Raw genomic sequence first — 23,882 nt, forward strand, 5'->3', positions numbered from 1 at the left:
TTCAAGAACGGAGAGTATGGTGGGAGATTGAGTGCGATGAAAAGTGGGTGACCAGTGAACCAATTGCAGACCACAGCAGCCCGGTGGAAACTAATATTGTCCCAGATGATAACGTACCTGGGCTGCTGTGGCCCCTGGTCATTAGAGATTAGTTTGTTGTGGAGGGTGTCCAGAAATGTGATAATGTGTGCAGTGTTGTATGGACCCATGATGGTGAAGGACGCCGTTTTGACTAATAGCTGCACACATTGTTATGTTGCCACCACATTGTCCCGGGACGTTGATTATGGCACGGTGTCCGATGATATTTCTGCCGCGGCTCCTTGTTTTTGCTAGGTTGAAACCTGCCTCGTCCACAAATATTAACTCATGATGTACTGCATCTGCTTCTAGCTCCATGACTCTCTGAAAGAGAAGACAAAACAATGTAGCACAGTATGAAAAGACAGGGATCAGTCAATATGATGTAGCACCATACACTTCCAGTACCAATGATAGGATAGTATAGCTTACCTGCACATATTCATATCTCAGTTGTTTTACACGGTCTGAGTTTCTTTCGAAAGGGACTCTGTACAGCTGCTTCATCCTAATTCTAATGCGTTTCAGTAGACGAGACAGAGAGACTCACTCTGTTAACGTTTTGGAATATGGTGTTATTTGCTATTATGTGGTCCTGCAGTTCTGAGTCTGATGCAGTTATTTGCAATGATCATATTTTCAATGTGGGTCTCCTGCTCTGGGGTGAACAGTCAACCTCTTCCAACAGATAGTGGTTTTCTTGCAGTCCTGTAAAAACATTTGAATGGTTTTAGGGATAGATCCTTCTCATGAAAGTTCAGTACATATTACTGCACCAGTAAGACTACAGCACAGTTACTTACCGGTTCTCATTTCGAAATATACCCGGATGATACCTGCAACAGTATAGCGGCTCAGATTTGGTTGAACCTGTTGCCCAACCTCTCATGCTCATCCCATGGTTGACAACATGGTCAACCACAGTCGCTCTGATTTCATCAGTTATTGTTTTCCTGACTCCCCTTCCCTCTTCCCCATCCTACTTCACCTCCTCTTTCTACTCCTCCTCTTACTTCTTCACTTCCTCGTCCTCCTCTAGTTCTCATCCCTCTTACTTTCTGTCCAATATTGGCCTCCATTGTTGTCCAAACCAAATGTTTATTTTTTTGTGCTCAAGTTCTGATTTGTAAGTGAACTCATTATCTAAAAGTGTTTTCACATGTGTCAATGTGGAAAGGCAATTGGCGAAATAGTGTAGCAATGTAGAGACCAATGTTTACAGTTTTGCTTGAAGTGTGTTATTAAATTGCAAACTGAGTGTAAAGCAGTGAGTTGTGTTTACAGTCTTGCAAAAAGTGTGTTATAAAATTACAAACTGAGTGTAATGCAGAGAACGTGCAATAAGTTTGGCACTGTTGGTAAATGCATTGGCTACAAGTGTCAATGATTTCAGAGATAGTGCTTCAAGAATCACTGTTAGTGTTTAAGCATTTAGAAAAAACTGTATTGAAAGAGTTCTGGCAGTGTCAGAACAATCCAATCAAAAACATTGCAGCTGTTTGGCGGCTATATTGGCAAACGTGTACCCTATGTTTAAAATCAGCAATAGCTGGTTTTCATTCAATATGGTTCAGAGTACATTTATCTATACAAGGCCCGATTCAGACTTAGGAAACGTACACCTTTCCTACACATGCTTTTTCCAACACACTTCTCAGTAGTTGTTATTCAGACTTACCTTATGCAGGTGTTTAACGGGCTTTGCAGGCGTGGCTCCCTGGGCTGAATACATTTTATTAAACTGCTGAAAACCCTCCCACTTTCTAGTCAACAGATTTTCTCATGGAGTTTTCACTACATTTATCTAAAGCCATCCCTTTAAAATTTGGCACACCGTTGATAAAAAAATATCGTGATTGTAACGGCAGATTTCCTCCTCTTCATCTGAAGAGGAGGTGTAGCAGGGATCGGAGGACCAAGACGCAGCGGGTAAGTGTCCATGTTTTAATAGAACAAACTGAACAAGACACAAATACAAAATAACAAAGTAATCCTAACCGAAAACAGTCCCGTGTGGCACAAACACTGACACAGGAAACAAACACCCACAAACCAACAGTGAAAACAGGCTACCTAAATATGGTTCCCAATCAGAGACAATGAAAAACACCTGCCTCTGATTGAGAACCATATCAGGCCAAATGACAAACCTAAACATAGAAACACAGAACATAGACTGCCCACCCCAACTCACGCCCTGACCATACTAACTAAAGACAAAACAAAGGAAAATAAAGGAAATAAGGTCAGAAACGTGACAGTGATACTTGTTTGTATCATGGCAAGGAAACAAATTACGAAGTGGATTTAACTTCTTTAGGAAAACAGACCTAATTTTGGAACAAACATCATTATGTTGTCATCCAGAATCACATTTATTATTATTATTTATTTTCCAAGCTATAGCACACATGATTTTACATCCAGCAGGTTTTTAAAGGGCCAAAGAGTTTGGTCTGCTTCCCGTTTTCATTTTTGCCATGGAAAAAACATTGCGATACTGGTATCGTTCTGGCCAAGTAAATACAAACATATTCATCTCATTTTCAGCACCAATTGGTAGATTTAAAAATACTCTGAATTTGTAAACTCAGCAAAAAAAATAAACGTCCTCTCACTGTCAACTGTGTTTATTTTCAGCAAACTTAACATCTGTAAATATGTGTATGAACATAACAAGATTCAACAACTGAGACATAAACTGAACAAGTTCCACAGACATGTGACTAACAGAAATGGAATAATGTGTCCCTGAACAAAGGGGGGGGGGGGGGGGGGGGGGGGGGTGGGTCAAAATCAAAAGTAACAGTCAGTATCTGGTGTGGCCACCAGCTGCATTAAGTACTGGAGTGCGTCTGCTTTGCACCAGATTTGCCAGTTCTTGCTGTGAGATGTTACCCCACTCTTCCACCAAAGCACCTGCAAGTTCCCGGATATTTCTGGGGGGAATGGCCCTAGCCCTCACCCTCCGACCCAACAGGTCCCAGACGTGCTCAATGGGATTGAGATCCGGGGTCTTCGCTGGCCATGGCAGAACACTGACATTCCTGTCTTGCAGGAAATCACGCACACATGGCTGGTGGCATTATCATGGTGGAGGGTCATGTCAGGATGAGCCTGCAGGAAGGGTACCACATGAGGGAGGAGGATGTCTTCCCTGTAATGCACAGCGTTGAGATTGCCTGCAATGACAACAAGCTCAGTCCGATGATGCTGTGACACACCGCCCCAGACCATGACGGACCCTCCACCTCCAAATCGATCCCGCGCCAGAGTACAGGCCTCGGTGTAATGCTCATTCCTTCAACGATAAACGCAAATCCGACCATCACCCCTGGTGAGACAAAACCGCGACTCGTCAGTGAAGAGCACTTTTTGCCAGTTCTGTCTGGTCCAGCGACAGTGGGTTTGTGCCCATAGGCGACGTTGTTGCCGGTGATGTCTGGTGAGGACCTGCCTTACAACAGGCCTACAAGCCCTCAGTCCAGCCTCTCTCAGCCTATTGCGGACAGTCTGAGCACTGATGGAGGGATTGTGCGTTCCTGGTGTAACTCAGGCAGTTGTTGTTGCCATCCTTTGCCATCCTTTGGGTTGGCGCCCCCCCTTGGTTTGTGCTGTGGTGGAGATCTTCGTGGGCTATACTCGGCCTTGTCTCAGGATTGTAAGTTGGTGGTTGAAGATATCCCTCTAGTGGTGCGGGGGCTGTGCTTTGGCAAAGTGGGTGGGGTTATATCCTTCCTGTTTGGCCCTGTCCGGGGGTATCATCGGATGGGGCCACAGTGTCTCCTGACCCCTCCTGTCTCAGCCTCCAGTATTTATGCTGCAGTAGTTTATGTGTCGGGGGGCTAGGGTCAGTTGGTTATACCTGGAGTACTTCTCCTGTCTTATCCAGTGTCCTGTGTGAATTTAAGTATGCTCTCTCTAATTCTCTCGTTCTCTCTTTCTTTCTCTCTCTCTGAGAACCTGAGCCCTAGGACCATACGTCACGGCAAACCGGGCATGATGACTCCTTGCTGTCCCCAGTCCACCTGGCCCTGCTGCTGTTCCAGTTTCAACTGCTCTGCCTGCGGTTATGGAACCCCTACCTGTCCCAGACCTGCTGCTTTCAACTCTTAATGATCGGCTATGAAAAGCCAACTGACTTTTATTCCTGATTATTATTTGACCATGCTTGTCATTTATGAACATTTTGAAAATCTTGGCTCTCTAATTCTCTCCTTCTCTCTTTCTTTCTCTCTCTCGGAGGACCTGAGCCCTAGGACCATACGTCAGGACTACCGGGCATGATGACTCCTTGCTGTCCCCAGTCCGCCTGGCCTTGCTGTTATTCCAGTTTCAACTGTTCTGCCTGCGGTTATGGAACCGCCACCTGTCCCAGACCTGCTGTTTTCAACTCTTAATGATCGGCTATGAAAAGCCAACTGAAAATTATTCATGATTATTATTTGACCATGCTTGTCACTTATGAACATTTTGAACATCTTGGCATAGTTCTGTTATAATCTCCACCCGGCACAGCCAGAAGAGGACTGGCCACCCCTCATAGCCTGGTTCCTCTCTAGGTTTCTTCCTAGGTTTTGGCCTTTCTAGGGAGTTTTTCCTAGCCACCGTGCTTCTACACCTGCATTGCTTGCTGTTTGGGGTTTTAGGCTGGGTTTCTGTACAGCACTTCGAGATATTAGCTGATGTACGAAGGGCTATATAAAATAAACTTGATTTGATTTGATCCTGTACCTGTCCCGCAGGTGTGATGTTCGGATGTACCGATTGGGGTGGTTAATTTCTTTACTATCAAATGAGGAGAGACAAACTTATCACACAAGTCAGAGTTATACTTAAACTAAATCTTTAATCACTTATTAATAAGGGAGCAGGTCAATACAACGCACGCATATAAAGTGAATCGATTGAGTGCTCTACGATAATGATGGCTGGTCATGGCTGGTCGACGATTCACACTCAGATGATTCGTTGAGAGCCACGAGACAACAGTACAAAGGTCTTTTCTAGCCAGGATACACCCCTTCCAACCTACATGACAAACAGATATAAATTGAATGGGTCACAAGGTTAAGATTTGTATGAAAGATACCTATAATACATAGCAGACAGTATCTGCTGTGTCAACAGTTTTCATTGTGTAGAGACCAGTGTCTGGCCCCATATAGAACAGAAACATTAACTCATGCTCTAGAATGCTCTTTAGGTTTTATCACCCAAAAGACATCGTAAATCTCCTGTCAGTGTTATCTCCCAGAGGCCCATCCTCAGCAGAACACACACAATATATATATATATATATATATATATATATATATATATATATATATATATATATATATATATATAATACTCTATTCTGTTGAATAAAACAACCATTTGATGCAATAAAAGTATTATAACATAATCTTGCAATTTTTCCACCATACGTTCCTGTGCAGGTGTTGTTACACGTGGTCTGCCACTGCGAGGACGATCGGCTGTCCGTCCTGTCTCCCTGTAGCACTGTCTTAGGCGTCTCACAGTACGGACATTGCAATTTATTGCCCTGGCCACGACTGCCATAACTGTGACCTTAATTGCCTACCGTCTGTAAACTGTTAGTGTCTTAACGACCGTTCCACAGGTGCATGTTCATTACTTGTTTATGGTTCATTGAACAAGCATGTGAAACAGTGTTTAAACCCTTTACAATGAAGATCTGTGAAGTTATTGTAGCCGATTTTTGTAGCCGATTTTTTTTGGGAAAGACAAGGTCTTGAAAAAGGGACATTTCTTTTTTTGCAGAGTTTATATTATTTAGGGTTAGGAAAGTATTTATGAATAATAAAAAAAAACTTTAAGCACAAAGTATATTGGGGAATAAAAAATACAATGGTTTGATTCATTCTGAAAGTTGCCATATTTAATTGTTCAATCCATGAAATATTGGAAGGTGAGAAAAGTGTACAATAGGGGTTGAACAGTAGTCCTATAAATCTACCCTAATAATCCTCACTAATCATGGAACTGTGATGACAATGGTCCAGTCGTCGTGAACTGTGCACCAGGCTCCAGGTTTAAACTGCTATGTATGGTATGTGTTGCATAATGATTAAAATAGGCTACATGTCCTAAAGTATTGCACAAATTAGCCATATGATAACTGTTAATATGTTAGCCATATGATCCACTATTGCTAGTGAACTTCAGGAACAATCACACAAATGTGACAGATGAAAAAAAGGTAAACGATGTAATGGAATGATGAACATTTTATTAACTTAAAAAAAAAAAAAATATTAATTAAAAAAAAATTAGTGACAGACATAAATGTATGTGGGTATAACTGACGTTGGCTACTGATAGTGGCTAATATTTAGCACAATACAAATTGTAAAAAGTAGTCTGTGCATATATTTAAGCATATAATTCAAACATTCTAGAAATCATAAATCAACTTGGTAGGTTTGGCTCTATGCTATCATTTGCACATGGCTACAGAAGCCTATAGCTTGGGTCTCCAAATATAATACCTGAAAGTTATAAGGCCAGCATTTAATAAACTCCAATGTGGAAAAGTTATGGTGATATGCTTCAGTTTGCTGCCATATGACTGGTCTCCAACAATCATAAGGTAAAATAGATTGTAATTTATATTTACAATCCCCTTATCCAAACGGCTTCAATTTACATTGTATCAATTTGTAAACTACAGCGCATGGAGAATGGTGTTATTTCTATCGGGAAAATTAAAGTAATGTTGTTCCAATTGGAACCGACAGGTTTCGTGACCTTATTCATCGTTTCATCGCGCATAAAGGTGGTAGAATTATGAGGGAATTAAGTCCAGGTCAGAATATTGCGTATCTCTAGAAACACCCTCATTTCTTTGATCTCCACCCCAAACAAATATCGGGTGAATAGCATGCCTTTCTCATGTTTAAGGTCAGAATACTCGTAGAGAGAAAAGTGCATAAAAAGGGAATTCCGACCATTTATGCATGCTTAACTCCTCGGAATTACCCCCAAAGAGCCTTGAGTCACCATCATTAAGTATTCACCTCCAAGTCAGTCATTGTGAGTCATCCCAGGTTTCAAAATCTCTAAAGTAGAAATAGGTCAGAGTCAGAATGTCAATTAAACTTTATTATTGAATTTAAAAAATGTATATACACTAGTTTTTCATTTGCTAGTATATATCGTTTTTCCTTAAGGTCCCAGTATTAAAAAGATAATTACCATTTTGCACAAAAAAAAACACAAGATAGACATGCCCATTGGGCTAAAAATGGACCAGCCCATCTGGCATTTGCCACAAATTTATTGGCCAAATTGTAATATGTTAGCCATATGTTCCACTATTGCTAGCGAACCTCAGGAACAATCACACGAATGTGACAGAGGAAAGAAAGGTAAAAGATGTAATGGAATGAGGCAATATGTATGGAAACTAACACTAAAGTGACAGTTATAAATGCATGTGGGTATAACTGACGGTGAATACACATTAGGAGTTTTTGTTTGCTGCTAAATCCTTTTTTCCCTTGAGGCCGAATTGTGATGGCCAGTCCACCTCCGGGTGTTTGTGAACAGGAAGAGAGGAATCAGATTAACATATTTAAGTTTTTTCCAATTAAAATCACTTAAAAAAATAATGATACACTCTGACAAACGGTAATAGTACACACCCATACACACAAATGTCAAATGGAAATTAATGTTAATGTTACTAATTATTCAGTAAATTATTGATAATTGGTTGAAAACTTTACATCCTTTAATATAACGCCACCTTTTTTATACACAAGGGGAGGTCCTTGGGACAAGTTAAAACAGGTTTTTCAAATAAATGACAAACAGAGTTAACCAAAGTGTCAAAACTGAGAATCTAAGCCATTTTTGTCTGATTTACTACCCTAACATATGGAAATGTTTTAAGATAATAATTACATGGACCATCTAGCTATTTTATTTTAGGACCCCTGGGGGTATAAGAAACAAATGTATATATTTGTATTTTTATGAAACATTGAATTTGGCCTTAACGCTATTAACTCATAGCAACGCACTGAATAACACACAAATACATAGCAAAAAAGATAGGCCAAAAATAAATCAGAAGGAAGTATGGTTTGTAGTGTCTGAAATGCATCAGGTAGGTATTGGAAATGTCAGGAAAACATCAGGGACGATCATAATGCAATAATTGTCCATTCACTCCCATTCATTTCATCGCGCAGTCATTTTCTGCTGAGTTGGGATGTGGCTGACCTTACTGTCTAACGAGTCGTCAAGGCTTGGCTAGAGCAAAACAGACTATTATTCATATGAAATAGGCCAAGAAACAAAAATGACAAAAGAATGTCAAAATCAGATTTGCTTCATCAAAGCAACAGTCCAGATTTCCTTAAAGTGTTGTCAACATTTTGAACTAGCTCCTTTTCATATTCCCACAGCTTTTTGTCCACAAGCAGCTGATCTTTAGTGAGGCTCCCTTGCAGGGGAACTCTGACGTGTACTAGCCGACACACATCAGGTGGTACCCAGAAGGTCTCCCCTAAAGTCTTCAGCACAGAGTGAACAGATGTCTGTACTACATGTCTAGGGTTGACAATCAGTTTGGTAGGGTTGATAACAGCTTCTCTCGAGGGTTCTCTGTAAATATGCTCCAGGATATTGATCCCTGGAATTTCCCTCCATTGTGGCAGTTTGAACTTGCCACTGTCATCGTAATGGTTTTTGGGGAATATGTGGTTCTCGATGACGAAGACTCCTACTCTGGGGTGCTGGTGTTGAAGGTCCTCCAGCAGTAGATGCAAATTGGCATGTTGGTAAGGCATCACGATCTCATCAATGTCATGAAGAAGTACATACTTCGACTGGTACATGTATCTATAGATGCATTCATTCAGAGTGGTCAGCTGCCCATAGTAGTGGAGATCTCCTTTGTGCTCCTCAAACCTCCAGCCTTTGGATGGGTTGAGGAACTGATCAATTGGCCATTCTACTATTTCCAGTATACCCTCTTCCCTGTAGTGAACTAACACTGGTTCCAAGTCCTGACCACAGCTGGTGTTATAGATAACCACTCTCTGCACCCCAAGGAGTTTGTACATCTCCATAGTTTGGACAAACTGCAGGACATTGTTATAGCCCCCGAAAAGGTTGGAGATGCACACTGTAAAGTTGTATGGAAATATCTTCTCCTCTCTCAGTTCTTTGTTTTGTATGGACAGGAAGTGCTGGTTTTGGGTGGCTTTGATATCTGAATGTATTGATATAGTGACATGTGTCACATTATACATAGATGGACTCTGGCACAGCACATCTGTGGTCACAAAGGGGAATCCAAAATGGTCGCTGTGCATCTCCACCTGTGCCACTGAGGCAGGAAAGCAGCCATGTCCACCACAGAAAAAAACAATGAAGTGGCTGGAGATCATCTCTTCTGATTATACTAATGATGCGGATTGCTCCATCCACTCTGTGGTCTTTGTAGGCAGACACCATTAAATGCTTTGTGTCTTTAATCTGAGTTATTGTTTGATCACTTATGAGAATTTGTGTTTTTGCAGGGTATTTGTTTGTATTCAATTTGATATATATGGACCATGTCCAATATAAACATACCACTGCAAAGAATATTAGAAGACCAAACCGAAATTTCAGCATACTGTAGGCTATGTCCATCAAAATCCAGCTCTGTGATTCCAGACCAGACCTATTGGGGGGAGATGTTATTGTTGAGAGCTCAAGTTCTCTTTTTTAAATACAGTAGCTAACCAATGCAACTTTGTCCTTGTTTTTTTATTTGCGGACTCGGATGTGAATATTTTAACACTGCAACATCCACATTAAAAAATATATCATTTTCCAAATTAGGCTTTTTTTTGATGGGATGCGCATCAGAGTGTTTTCACTCTAGTGCAGCAATAATACGAGCGCTTTATTTCCAGATGACGTTAACTATGAGGAAACACCGGTAATTATAATAACAGATTTTAAACATAATAAGGTAGTTAGTTGTGACCTACATATGTTTTTTATCAGCGTAGCCTAACATAAATTCGAGGAATCAATGTATTTACAATTGTCTTGATCAAATTAATCAAAACAATCAAACATACAAAATGTCCCATTTAATAATAATTGTGCAGGCTACATACCTTATTCATTGATGTTTCTTAGCAGGTGACAAACGCTTTCATATTTCAACGTCTCCACATGGTGGACTCTGAGCTAGTGTATGGTCGTTCTCGGACGAACCGCTCTTTTTCAATGGATCAAGAACCGAATCGCATCTGTGAAAGAGCCGTTCAATTAGCTCCCTGGTTTGCATAGGCTACTGCTTGAATAATCTTCCTTTTTTTGAAGGCGATCTAATAATTATGTCTGGTTAAAATGTATTTGAATACACATATCACGATCTGACATAATGGTAGTCAACTTTTTAGGCTTTACATTCGAGATGTGCTATTTTTCATGGTTTTATTATATTTTTAAGCACTCGTCACCAGTGGATCCAGATGACCAGGGCTGACCGTCGTTATCGCACACACATCATCATTTACAGTACTTTTCCATGTAGCCTACCTTAAATAATCATTAAAATAACTGGTGACAAGAAGTAGGCATACTACTGGCTTGATGCTGAAAAAGCTTATTGCCTCTAATTGGCAGCTGTAGTGTCGTCGGTAGGGAGACGGGCGGTTAAAGGGGGTGGGATGTGTGAGGAAAACTGCACGTGAACCGCAGGAGCACAGCTGCGCTTGACAAAGCGGCATATCTCCAGCGCCGCGTGAATGAGGAAATGGCCAACAAAGCTGACACACAGCGTGCGACCACTCTGGAGGGACTCCAGCCTCCGAAGTGCTCATTGCATTGCATTGCTATCTGGGAGGCTAGGTACTGAACAAAAAGCCATTTGGGCGCCAAATTAACAGCTATTTTAGGGGAATGGAGCCACAATTCCAGCTCATCAAAAAGACTCGGAATGCCCATCACTACTCAGGGCCGGCCCTAGCAACTAAGACATAAGCGACCGTTTTCAATTAACTGTTGAGAGTTAGAAAAGTAGATTCTTATTGCCAGCAGTAATAGTCTTATGACATTGACAGCAGTAAGATTTAAGTTCGATTTCCAAAAAGACAAGGCATGTAGCTTTCAAATGATGCCACTTTATATTATTTTTGTGTGTGCGCTCAGAGTTTAACAGGTTCCTAACCTTATCCTTAACCACTAACCTTATGTTAGCCATCTAGCTAATGTTAGAGTTAGCTACCTAGCCCCCTAGCTAACATTAGCCACAACAAATTGTAATTCGTAACATATCATACGAAATGGATGTTGGACATCGACAAATGAATACATACCAAACGTAACTGGAAGGATATTGACCTCATTCCGTCAGTAGAAGATACCTGGTTATTCTTTAAAAATGCTTTCCTCACCATCTTAAATAAGCATGCCCCATTCAAAAAAAATTGAACCAGGAACAGATATAGCCCCTGGTTCACTCCAGACCTGACTGCCCTTGACCAGCACAAAAACATCCTGTGGTGAACTGCATTAGCATCGAATAGCCCCCGCTAAATGCAACTTTTCAGGGAAGTTAGGAACAAATATACACAGGCAGTTAGGAAAGCTAAGGATAGCTTTTTCAAACAGAACTTTGCATCCTGTAGCACAAACTCCAAAAAGTTCTGGGACACTGTAAATTCCATGGAGAATAAGAGCACCTCCTCCCAGCTGCCCACTGCACTGAGGCTAGGAAACACTGTCACCGCCAATTAATCCATGATAATTGTGAATTTCAATAAGCATTTTTCTACGGCTGGCCATGCTTTCCACCTGGCTACCCCTACCACGGTCAACAGCCCTGCACCCCCCACAGCAACTTGCCCAAGCCTCCCCCATTTCTCCTTCACCCAAATCCAGATTGCTGATGTTCTGAAAGATCTGAAAAATCTGGACCCCGACAAGTCATCCGGGCTAGACAACCTGGACCCTCTTTTTTCTAAAATGATCCGTCGAAATTGTTGCAAGCCCTATTACTAGCCTGTTCAACCTCTCTTTCGTATCGTCTGAGATCCCCAAAGATTGGAAAGCTGCCGTTGTCATCCCCCTCTTCAAAGGGGGAGACACTAGACCCAAACTGCTACAGACCTATATCTATCCTGCCCTGCCTTTCTAAGGTCTTCGAAAGCCAAGTTAATAAACAGATCACTGACCATTTTGATATAATAACTGCCATCGATAAAAGACAGTACTGTCTAAAAAACAGATCCAACCGTACCTTCTCCGCTATGCAATCTGATTTCCGAGCTGGTCATGGGTGCACCTCAGCCACGCTCAAAGTCCTAAACGATATCATAACTGCCATCGATAAGAGACAATACTGTGCAGCTGTATTCATCGACCTGGCCTAGGCTTTCGACTCTGTCAATCACCACATTCTTATTGGCAGACTCAACAGCCTTGGTTTCTCAAATGACTGCCTCGCCTGGTTCACCAACTACTGGTGCTCTCTTATCTGTATGTACCCTGACAATATATTCGTGATTACCCTATGCAAACTTTGCTATTGGCAGCTCCTGAAAGAGAAAGGGTGAGAAGCCGGATGAAAGGGAGTTTAAAGTACACTGGGGATTATGGATGGTGTGTAAGCCAGCCATGACACAACCCTGTCACCCACAAAGGTATTCGCTGAGATCTGGAAACACTATCACCATTGAACTGAAGAACACACACACTGACTGTAGTATTTCTATGATGAGATCCCCGAGCACTGTCAGAATGACCTAAGCAATTACCTTGGACCTGCTCATTCAAAGACTTTCATCTGTAAAACTTGAATGAAAGCAGATTTGTAATAGATGTAGGATCAGCTTACCCTCCCCAAATTCTAGAGGGAAAACACAAAACTGACATCAATGTTGAGGGGGAAATTCACCCTACTGTACTCATTGGTGCCCCAGTTCATCTGACTGTTTGAACTTTGTACCCAGATTACCCCACAGGCTTTTAAAGGTGAACCCACCATCCACTGTGGAGTCCTAAAACTCTATCTCCTAGAATCATGTTTTTTGTTACTTAGCCTTTTCGAAATGTTTGATATGTGAATCAGGAGAGTTCATAACAGGGAGAAATTGTGTTATTGTGTTGTGTGAACAAAACTTAGTGAAGGGAGGAGTTGAGGAGCTGTTTGGATCACGGAACTCTGTAATGCCACTCAACCAGGCCCAACTGTTGCTCTCTACACTAATGCAATTTTCACAAAAGAAAATTAACACCCCCAAACATTGACTGTTGTGTTGTGTTTGATGAACATACAATACCTATTATTTGTATAGTGGATTACTATGGTGCGTTTCACAGAACTGTCAGAACACACTTTACATTGCAGTTTCTCGATAGCTTAGACACAATTCCTGGAACAACTCACCATTTTCTCAAATCTTCACACACAATTTTAAAAACTCACACCCAATGGTACAAACATCTAACTTCTGTGTCCCAATTCAAACTTTGCACTCAGACAACACACAAGCTGTCAAAAACACAGACTACATGATTGTTTGTTACACACTGGATGGATTACTTCAAAACACTGCTACCAAAATGTTTAGAATAGGTTCAGAGAAATCATTTGGAACTTTGTAAAATCACAGCACTGATTATCCAGGTGACCCTTTCTGAACACCCTGGCGAGAGAAATTCAAAACAGTACTGTAATAAATACCTCTTACATTAGTGGATAAGGGAATACTACTGTAAATGCTGTTTTGGTCAAAAACCTGACCTTTGAAATGTCACACTGACAAAACATGTAAGGAAGAGTCCATGCACAGTAAAATACCCAATTTCCAAAAGCTTTATTTCCAAGTGCAACAAATGTACAGGTTACTCAGCTTCAGCGTTCTCATCATCTCGTCTCAGGTCTGGGTCAGGCCTTATGTTTGCTCTTGCCAGGCAGCATGGGAAAAATGCCCTTGTGTGCCTTAGAAAACCCTAGATAGACTCCACAGACACATCACCACAGGCGTCCACCATTGCCTCCAGGAGGTTTTGCTATGCGTAGGGGTTGCGGTCATACACTCTCCACTGCCATGCTGAGAAAAATTCCTCAATCGGATTCAGAAATGGGGAATATGCTGGCAAAAAATGAACGGTGAACCTGGGGTGATCATTGAACCAGGAGCGAACCAGAGCAGCCCGATGGAAACTCACGTTATCCCAAATGACAACATATTGGGCTTGCTCTGGTTGCCCTGGCTCCCCTTCCTGTTGAAGAATGTTATTGTGCAGCTGATCTAGAAATTGAAGGAGTTGTGTTGTGTTGTATGGACCCACTTTGACATGGCGGTGGAGGACACCACGATTGCTGATGGCTGCACATAGGGTGATGTTGCCTCTCCTCTGGCCAGGAACTTGTATGATGGCACGGTGACCAATGATGTTGCGCCCCCTTTTGCGCCTTTTTGTTAGGTTGAAACCTGCCTTGTCAATGAAGATGTATTCCTGTGAGTCAGCCATGGCATCCAGCTCAAAGATTCTCTACATAAGTTTAAAAAAAAAAGATATTCTGAACGATCTGGTCAATGGTGGAAATACTGATGCTGTCAATTCCTTGGAAGACTACCTGGTCTTCAACTGTTTGGGTTTGAATTTCCCTCAAACGGATGGCATTACTGGCAATCACCATATTCACCAGGACAGTCTCCTGCTCAGCTGTGAGAAGTCTCCGCCTACCTCCAATAGATGGCCGCCTCTGTAACGGTGCATAGAGTGATGGGTGTGGAGTCAGGTGCAAAGAGCAGAGGATTCGGAAAAACACTTCATTCCGTACAATAACCGCGCACAAAGAGGGTGACGCCGAACACAGGCGTAAACACTCCAAAATAATGTACTCCACAGGCACATACGCTGTACAGCGGACAATCCAAAAAACAGAGACACTCCTATTCCAAATACAGCAAAACAATCCCGCACGAACACAGGCGGGCTAACTAAACTTAAATAACCCCAACCCAAAAACCCCAAACAAGGAACAGGTGAAACCAATTAGACCCAACAAAACGAAAAGGGAAAAAGGGATCGGTATCAGCTAGTAGAACGGTGACGACGACCGCCGAGCGCCACCCGAACGGGAAGGGGAGCCACCTTCGGTGATATTCGTGACAGCCTCTCAGTTCTGCAAAAATGAAATTTGTCCATTACTGACCTATGGTCATCCATTACTGTGGTAAAAACTACACTGAGAACAAAGTGGAGATTCAGTCTATACGCACTACAACATTACATGTATCACAGTAACAACAAGGCAAATTTCCTGTTTATTTAACAAGGTAGGCCAGTTGAGAACAAGTTCTCATTTACAACTGCGACCTGGCCAAGATAAAGCAAAGCAGTGGGACAAAAACAACAGAGTTACACATGAACAAACGTACAGTCAATTGTTGTAAGTCTGGAAGGAGAGTTTACAGTCTAACAAGACACCTACGTATTTGTAGTTGTCCACATATTCTAAGTCAGAACCGTCCAGAGAAGTGATGCTAGTCTGGCGGGCAGGTGCGGGCAACAATCTGTTGAAGAGCATGCATTTAGTTTTACTAGCATTTAAAAGCAGTTGGAGGCCACAGAAGGAGTGTTGTATGGCATTGAAGCTCGTTTGGAGGTTTGTTAACACAGTGTCCAAAGAAGGGCCAGAAGTATACACAATGGTGTCGTCTGCATAGAGGTGGATCAGAGAATCACCAGCAGCAAGAGCGACATCATTGATATACACAGAGAAAAGAGTCGGCCCGAGAATTGAATTCTGTGGCACCCCCATAGAGACTGCCAGAGGTCCGGACAACAGGCCCTCCGATTTGACACACTGAACTCTGTCTGAGATGTAGTTGGTGAACCAGGCGAGGCAGTCATTTGAAAAACCAAGGCTGTGAGTCTGCCGATAATTTATTTTATTTTATTTCACCGTTATTTAACCAGGTAGGCTAGTTGAGAACAAGTTCTCATTTACAACTGCGACCTGGCCAAGATAAAGCATAGCAGTGTGAACAGACAACAACACAGTTACACATGGAGTAAACAATAAACAAGTCAATAACACAGTAGGAAAATAATAGTCTATATACATTGTGTGCAAAAGGCATGAGGAGGTAGGCAATAAATAGGCCATAGGAGCGAATAATTACAATTTAGCAGATTAACACTGGAGTGATAAATCAGATGATCATGTGCAAGTAGAGATACTGGTGTGCAAAAGAGCAGAAAAGTAAATAAATAAAAACAGTATGGGGATGAGGTAGGTAAATTGGGTGGGCTATTTACAGATGGACTATGTACAGCTGCAGCGATCGGTTAGCTGCTCAGATAGCAGATGTTTAAAGTTGGTGAGGGAAATAAAAGTCTCCAACTTCAGCGATTTTTGCAATTCGTTCCAGTCACAGGCAGCAGAGAACTGGAAGGAAAGGCGGCCAAATGAGGTGTTGGCTTTGGGGATGATCAGTGAGATATACCTGCTGGAGCGCGTGCTACGGGTGGGTGTTGTTATCGTGACCAGTGAACTGAGATAAGGCGGAGCTTTACCTAGCATGGACTTATTGATGACCTGGAGCCAGTGGGTCTGGCGACGAATATGTAGCGAGGGCCAGCCGACTAGAGCATACAGGTCGCAGTGGTGGGTGGTATAAGGTGTTTTAGTAATAAAACGGATGGCACTATGATAAACTGCATCTAGTTTGCTGAGTAGAGTATTGGAAGATATTTTGTATTTGACATCGCCAAATTCGAGGATCGGTAGGATATTCAGTTTTACCATGGTAAGTTTGGCGGCGTGAGTGAAGGAGGCTTTGTTGCGAAATAGAAAGCCGTTTCTAGATTTGATTTTGGATTGGAGATGTTTAATATGAGTCTGGAAGGAGAGTTTACAGTCTAGCCAGACACCTAGGTATTTATAGATGTCCACATATTCTAGGTCGGAACCGTTCAGGGTGGTGATGCTAGTCAGGCGGGCGGGTGCAGGCAGCGAACGGTTGAAAAGCATACATTTGGTTTTACTAGCGTTTAAGAGCACTTGGAGGCCACGGAAGGAGTGTTGTATGGCATTGAAGCTCGTTTGGAGGTTAGATAGCACAGTGTCCAAGGAAGGGCCAGATGTAACGATTTTCCTCCTCTTCAGACGAGGAGTATGAACTAACTATGAATTAAGGTCAGTGCCCCCCCCCCCAAAGGTGCGGACTCCGGCCGCAAAACCTAAACCCATAGGGGAGGGTCTGGGTGGGCATCAGAGAAAAGAGTCGGCCCGAGAATTGAACCCTGTGGTACCCCCATAGAGACTGCCAGAGGACCACACAACATGCCCTCCGATTTGACACACTGAACTCTGTCTGCAAAGTAGTTGGTGAACTAGGCAAGGCAGTCATCAGAAAAACCGAGGCTACTGAGTCTGCCGATAAGAATATGGTGATTGACAGAGTCGAAAGCCTTGGCCAGGTCGATGAAGACGGCTGCACAGTACTGTCTTTTATCGATGGCGGTTATGATATCGTTTAGTACCTTGAGCGTGGCTGAGGTCCACCCATGACCGGCTCGGAAACCGGATTGCACAGCGGAGAAGGTACGGTGGGATTCGAGATGGTCAGTGATCTGTTTATTAACTTGGCTTTTGAAGACCTTAGATAGGCAGGGCAGGATGGATATAGGTCTGTAACAGTTTGGGTCCAGGGTGTCTCCCCCTTTGAAGAGGGGGATGACCGAGGCAGCTTTCCAATCCTTGGGGATCTCAGACGATATGAAAGAGAGGTTGAACAGGCTGGTAATAGGGGTTGCGACAATGGCGGCGGATAGTTTCAGAAATAGAGGGTCCAGATTGTCAAGCCCAGCTGATTTGTATGGGTCCAGGTTTTGCAGCTCTTTCAGAACATCTGCTATCTGGATTTGGGTAAAGGAGAAGCTGGGGACGCTTGGGTGAGTAGCTGTGGGGGGGGGGGGGGGAGCTGTTGGCCGAGGTTGGAGTAGCCAGGAGGAAGGCATGGCCAGCCGTTGAGAAATGCTTGTTGAAGTTTTCGATTATCATGGATTTATCGGTGGTGACAGTGTTACCTAGCCTCAGTGCAGTGGGCAGCTGGGAGGAGATGCTCTTGTTCTCCATGGACTTTACACTGTCCCAGAACTTTTTGGAGTTAGAGCTACAGGATGCAAATTACTACTTGAAAAAGCTAGCCTTTGCTTTCCTGACTGACTGCGTGTATTGGTTCCTGACTTCCCTGAACAGTTGCATATCGCGGGGACTATTCGATGCTATTGCAGTCCGCTACAGGATGTTTTTGTGCTGGTCGAGGGCAGTCAGGTCTGGAGTGAACCAAGGGCTATATCTGTTCTTAGTTCTGCATTTTTTGAACGGGGCATGCTTATCTAAGATGGTGAGGAAGTTACTTTTAAAGAATGACCAGGCATCCTCAACTGACGGGATGAGGTCAATATCCTTCCAGGATACCCGGGCCAGGTCAATTAGAAAGGCCTGCTCGCAGAAGTGTTTTAGGGAGAGTTTGACAGTGATGAGGGGTGGTCGTTTGACCGCGGACCCGTAGAGGATACAGGCAATGAGGCAGTGATTGCTGAGATCCTGATTGAAGACAGCAGAGGTGTATTTGGAGGGCAAATTGGTCAGGATGATGTCTATGAGGGTGCCCATGTTTACCGATTTAGGGTTGTACCTGGTGGGTTCCTTGATGATTTGTGTGAGATTGCTTAGATTGTAGGACTGCCGGGGTGTTAAGCATATCCCAGTTTAGGTCACCTAACAGAACAAACTCTGAAGCTAGATGAGGGGCGATCAATTCACATATGGTGTTCAGGGCACACCTGGGGGCTGAAGGGGGTCTATAACAATTGGCAACGGTGAGAAACTTGTTTCTGGAAAGGTGGATTTAAAAGTAAGAAGCTCGAATTGTTTGGGCAGAGACCTGGATAATATGACAGAACTCTGCAGGCTATCTCTGCACTAGGGCCGGGGCTAGCAGATGGGCATCCGGTGACGTCGCAACGGAAGAGCCTTTTGAAACCACCTCGGACGGTTACGTCGGCAGACCAGTCGTGATGGATCGACGGGGCTACATTTCGGCAGTAAAGGGTCCAGGCCAATTGGCAAAAAGAGGTACTGTAGCCCAAGAATAGGCTGGTGGACCTTTTTGGCTAGCCGAGAGATGGGCCTAGCTCGAGGCTAGCTCCAGGCTAACTGGTGCTTACTTCGGGACAGAGACGTTAACCAGGAGTAGACACTCGGATAGCAGCTAGCTAGCTGCGATGATCCGGTGTAAAGGTTCAGAGCTTGCGGTAGGAATCCGGAGATGTGGTAGAGAAAAAGCAATCCGATATGCTCTGGGTTGATATCATGCTGTGCAGACTGGCAGGAATTGACCGGGTTGAGGTTGGCTGATGTCCGAGTTAACGGTGAGGACCGCTAGCAGTGGCTAACTGACTACTAGCTAGAAAGCTGGCTAGCTGCTGAAGGGGGTTCAATAGCAGATCCGTACCACATTGGGTGAGGCGGGTTGCAGGAGAGTATATTCAGTCCGTAGATGGAAAGTGAGATTAATATATATCAAATGTATTTATATAGCCCTTCTTACATCAGCTGATATCTCAAAGTGCTGTACAGACACCCAGCCTAAAACCCCAAACAGCAAGCAATGCAGGTGTAGTATATACAATATATATACGAAGAAACAAATATATATACAGGAGAAAAACACACGTCCGACTACGCCATCTTGGATATACGCTGCCTGGGAAGAGCAAACATAATGTGTGACGTTGATGAGATATTATGGCCTGACCCAGACCTGAGACGAGATGATGAGAACGCTGATGCTGAAGCTGAGTAACCTGTACATTTGCTGCATTTTTTGGAAATTGCGTATTTTACTGTGCATGGACTCTTCCTTACATGTTTTGTCAGTGTGACATTTCAAAGGTCAGGTTTTTGACCAAAACAGCATTTACAGTAGTATTCCCTTATCCACTATTGTAAGAGGTATTTATTACAGTACTGTTTTGAATTTCTCTCGCCAGGGTGTTCTGAAAGGGTTATCTGTATAATCAGTGCTGTGATTTTACAAAGTTCCAAATGATTTCTCTTAACCTATTCTAAACATTTTGGTAGCAGTGTTTTGAATGAATCCCTCCAGTGTGTAACAAACAATCACGTAGTCTGTGTTTGACAGCTTGTGTGTGTTGTCTGAGTGCAAAGTTTGAATTGGGACCCAGAAGTTAGTACCAGAAGTTTGTACCGTTGGTTGTGAGTTTTTAAAATTGTGTGTGAAGATTTGAGAAAATGGTGAGTTGTTCCAGGAATTATGTCTAAGCAATTGAGAAACTGTAAAAGCAAAATAGTTAACCAGTAGATGGCGAGCTTTCTCTGTATAATACATGGCAATGACACTCATCAACATGCTGAAATAACAGATCAAACTAACATACAGTGGTGATTTTAGCATGTAAATCTTGGTGGGACAAAAAAAAGTGGGATGCATGCCAGCAAAGCCACTACACAACACTACATTGATTGCACTATCAGAGTGACAAACGGTGCCCACAAACTGTTAGAGCCTACATAAAGCTGTCACAACAGCAGAGCCCCAACAGCAGTCCCAACACCTTACCACTGCTACAGTTCATTCAGCCTCAGTGAAGTAAGCCTTTTAAATAAACATTGCTGATATGGCTGACTTGCTTAAACAAATGTGGTTTCTAATGACAATTGAGATGTTCAAACTATGTGTAACGGCTGTCTATCTCTTCCACCTCATCTGACGAGGAGAGGCGAGAAGGATCGGAGGACCAATACGCAGAGTGGTAAGTGTCCATGTTTTAATAATATAAACTGAACACGACAACAAATACAAAATAACAAAAGTGACACTAACCGAAACAGTCCCGTGTGGCACAAACACTGACACGGAAGACAAACCAACAGTGAAAACAGGCAACCTAAATATGGCTCCCAATCAGAGACATTTACATTACATTTTAGTCATTTAGCAGACGCTCTTATCCAGAGCGACTTACAGTAGAGTGCATACATTTTTTTTTATTTTTTATTACATACTGAGACAAGGATATCCCTACCGGCCAAACCCTCCCTAACCCGGACGACGCTATGCCAATTGTGCGTCGCCCCACGGACCTCCCGGTTGTGGCCGGCTGCGACAGAGCCTGGGCGCGGACCCAGCCCAGCCTGGAAGCGAACCCAGAGACTCTGGTGGCGCAGCTAGCACTGCGATGCAGTGCCCTAGACCACTGCGCCACCCGGGAGGCAAAACACCTGCCTCTGATTGAGAACCATATCAGGCTAAATGAACAAACCTAAACATAGAAACAAATAACATAGACTGCCCACCCCAACTCACGCCCTGACCATACTAACTAAAGACAAAACAAAGGAAAATAAAGGTCAGAACGTGACACTATGGCATAAGGGGACAACAAGCGGATAAGAGGCAATCCGTAATTTCGATTAAGACATTAATGAGTGAGAGACGACGGACGTAGTCAATATAACTATTTGTTCAGCACTTTTGAAATGTACAGCGACAGAATTCAGAACACGGGCTGTTCTTACATATAAAGAGACAATGAAAGCTCTTACAGTATTCGATGATTACATTTCTCTAAAACAGGTTATACTGTAGGCAAACAAGCACACACCGGCCACGAACGATGTGTTTACAATACCGCGTTGGTGAAAATAGACCAAATAATTAGGGTGAGGCACATGGCACAGCTTACTACACAACATACACTTAGTATTACTTTAGCTACTGTATACATTTCTCTCTGGAATCCTATATAATTTATGAAGCAGCATAAGACATTTTTGGTCTCACGTTGTGATGTGCTTGAACAGGAAAGTGCCGTGGCGGTCCTTCGTGGGGAAATGTCATCAAAGAGAAAGATACAGGATTTACAATCCAGATTTGTTGTGTAATGTTTATGTCCAATGGCCGATGAGCACCGAGACGTTTTATCTCTAATTTCTTTTCATATGACAGGATTGAAAAGGATTTGATTGTTGACTTGATTTATGGTGACGACTGCTAGCTTGCTAGCTAAGCATTTTGAAAGCATGATGTTGACATGATCAGTCCAATCAGTTTTACCTAATTACTATCAACATGTTAAATGTGCAAACAAAGGGAAAATAACTCTTGACCACCTATACTCCACACACAGAGATGCATACAAAGCTCTCCCTCGCCCTCCATTTGGCAAATCTGACCATAATTCTATCATCCTGATTCCTGCTTACAAGCAAAAATTAAAGCAGGAAGCGCCAGTGACTAGATCAATAAAAAAGTGGTCAGATGAAGCAGATGCTAAGCTACAGGACGGTTTTGCTAGCACAGACTGGAATATGTTCTGGGATTCCTGCAATGGCATTGAGCATCATGGATAAGTGCATCGATTACGTCGTCCCCACAATGACTGTACGTACATACCCCAACCAGAAGCCATGGATTACAGGCAGCATCCGCACTGAGCTAAAGGCTAGAGCTGCCGCTTTCAAGGAGCGGGACTCTAACCCGGAAGCGTATAAGAAATCCCGCTATGCCCTCTGACAAACCATCAAACAGGCAAAGCTTCTATACAGGACTAAGATCGAGTCGTACTACACCGGCTCTGACACTCATCGGATGTGGCAGGGCCTGCAAACCATTACAGACTACAAAGGGAAGCACAGCCGAGAGCTGCCCAGTGACACGAGCCTACCAGACGAGCTAAACTACTTCTATGCTCGCTTCGAGGCAAAAAACACTGAAACATGCATGAGAGCACCAGCTGTACCGAAGACTGAGTGATCACGCTCTCTGCAGCCGATGTGAGTAAGACCTTTAGACAGGTCAACATTCAGACGGATTACCAGGACGTGTACTGCGAGCATGCGCTGACCAACTAGCAAGTGTCTTCACTGACATTTTCAACCTCTCCCTGACAGAGTCTGTAATACCAACATGTTTTAAGCAGACCACCATAGTCCCTGTGCCCAAAAACACTAAGGTAACCTGCTTAAATGACTACCGACCCATTGCACTCACGTTTGTAGCCATGAAGTGCTTTGAAAAGCTGGTCATGGCTCACATCAACACCATCATCCCAGAAACCCTAGACCCACTCCAATTTGCATACCGCCCCAACAGATCCACAGATGATGCAGTCTCTATTGCACTCCACACTGCCCTTTCCCACCTGGACAAAAGAAACATCTATGTGAGAATGCTGTTTATTGACTACAGCTCAGCGTTCAACACCATAGTGCCCTCAAAGCTCATCAATAAGCTACGGACCCTGGGACTAAACACCTCCCTCTGCAACTGGATCCTGGACTTCCTGACGGGCCGCCGCCAGGTGGTAAGGGTAGGTGACAACACATCCGCCACACTGATCCTCAACACAGGGGCCCCTCAGTGGTGCATGCTCAGCCCCCTCCTGTACTCCCTGTTCACTCATGACTGCACGGCCAGGCACGACTCCAACACCATCATTAAATTTGCCGATGACACAACAGTGGTAGGCCTGATCACCGACAACAACGAGACAGCCTATAGAAAGGTCAGAAACCTGGCCGTGTGGTGCCAGGACAAACAACCTCTCCCTCAACGTGACCAAGACAAAGGAAATTATTGTGGACTGCAGGAAAAAGAGGACCGAGCACGCCCCCATTCTCATCGACGGCACTGCAGTGGAGCAGGTTTACCGCTTCAAGTTCCTTGGTGTCCACATCACCAACAAACTAACATGGTGACAAAACCTTTTCC

The 23,882-nt window shown here is 43.3% G+C and overlaps 1 pseudogene; it reads right to left on the bottom strand.

Moving 5' to 3' along the window:
* Positions 1-8,447: 8,447 nt before the first annotated feature.
* LOC120062857 overlaps positions 8,448-23,882 on the bottom strand; it is a 66,870-nt pseudogene continuing 51,435 nt past the window's right edge.

This window comes from Salvelinus namaycush, chromosome 18 (assembly GCF_016432855.1).
Source record: "Salvelinus namaycush isolate Seneca chromosome 18, SaNama_1.0, whole genome shotgun sequence".
In the NCBI taxonomy this organism is placed as follows: Eukaryota; Metazoa; Chordata; class Actinopteri; order Salmoniformes; family Salmonidae; genus Salvelinus; species Salvelinus namaycush.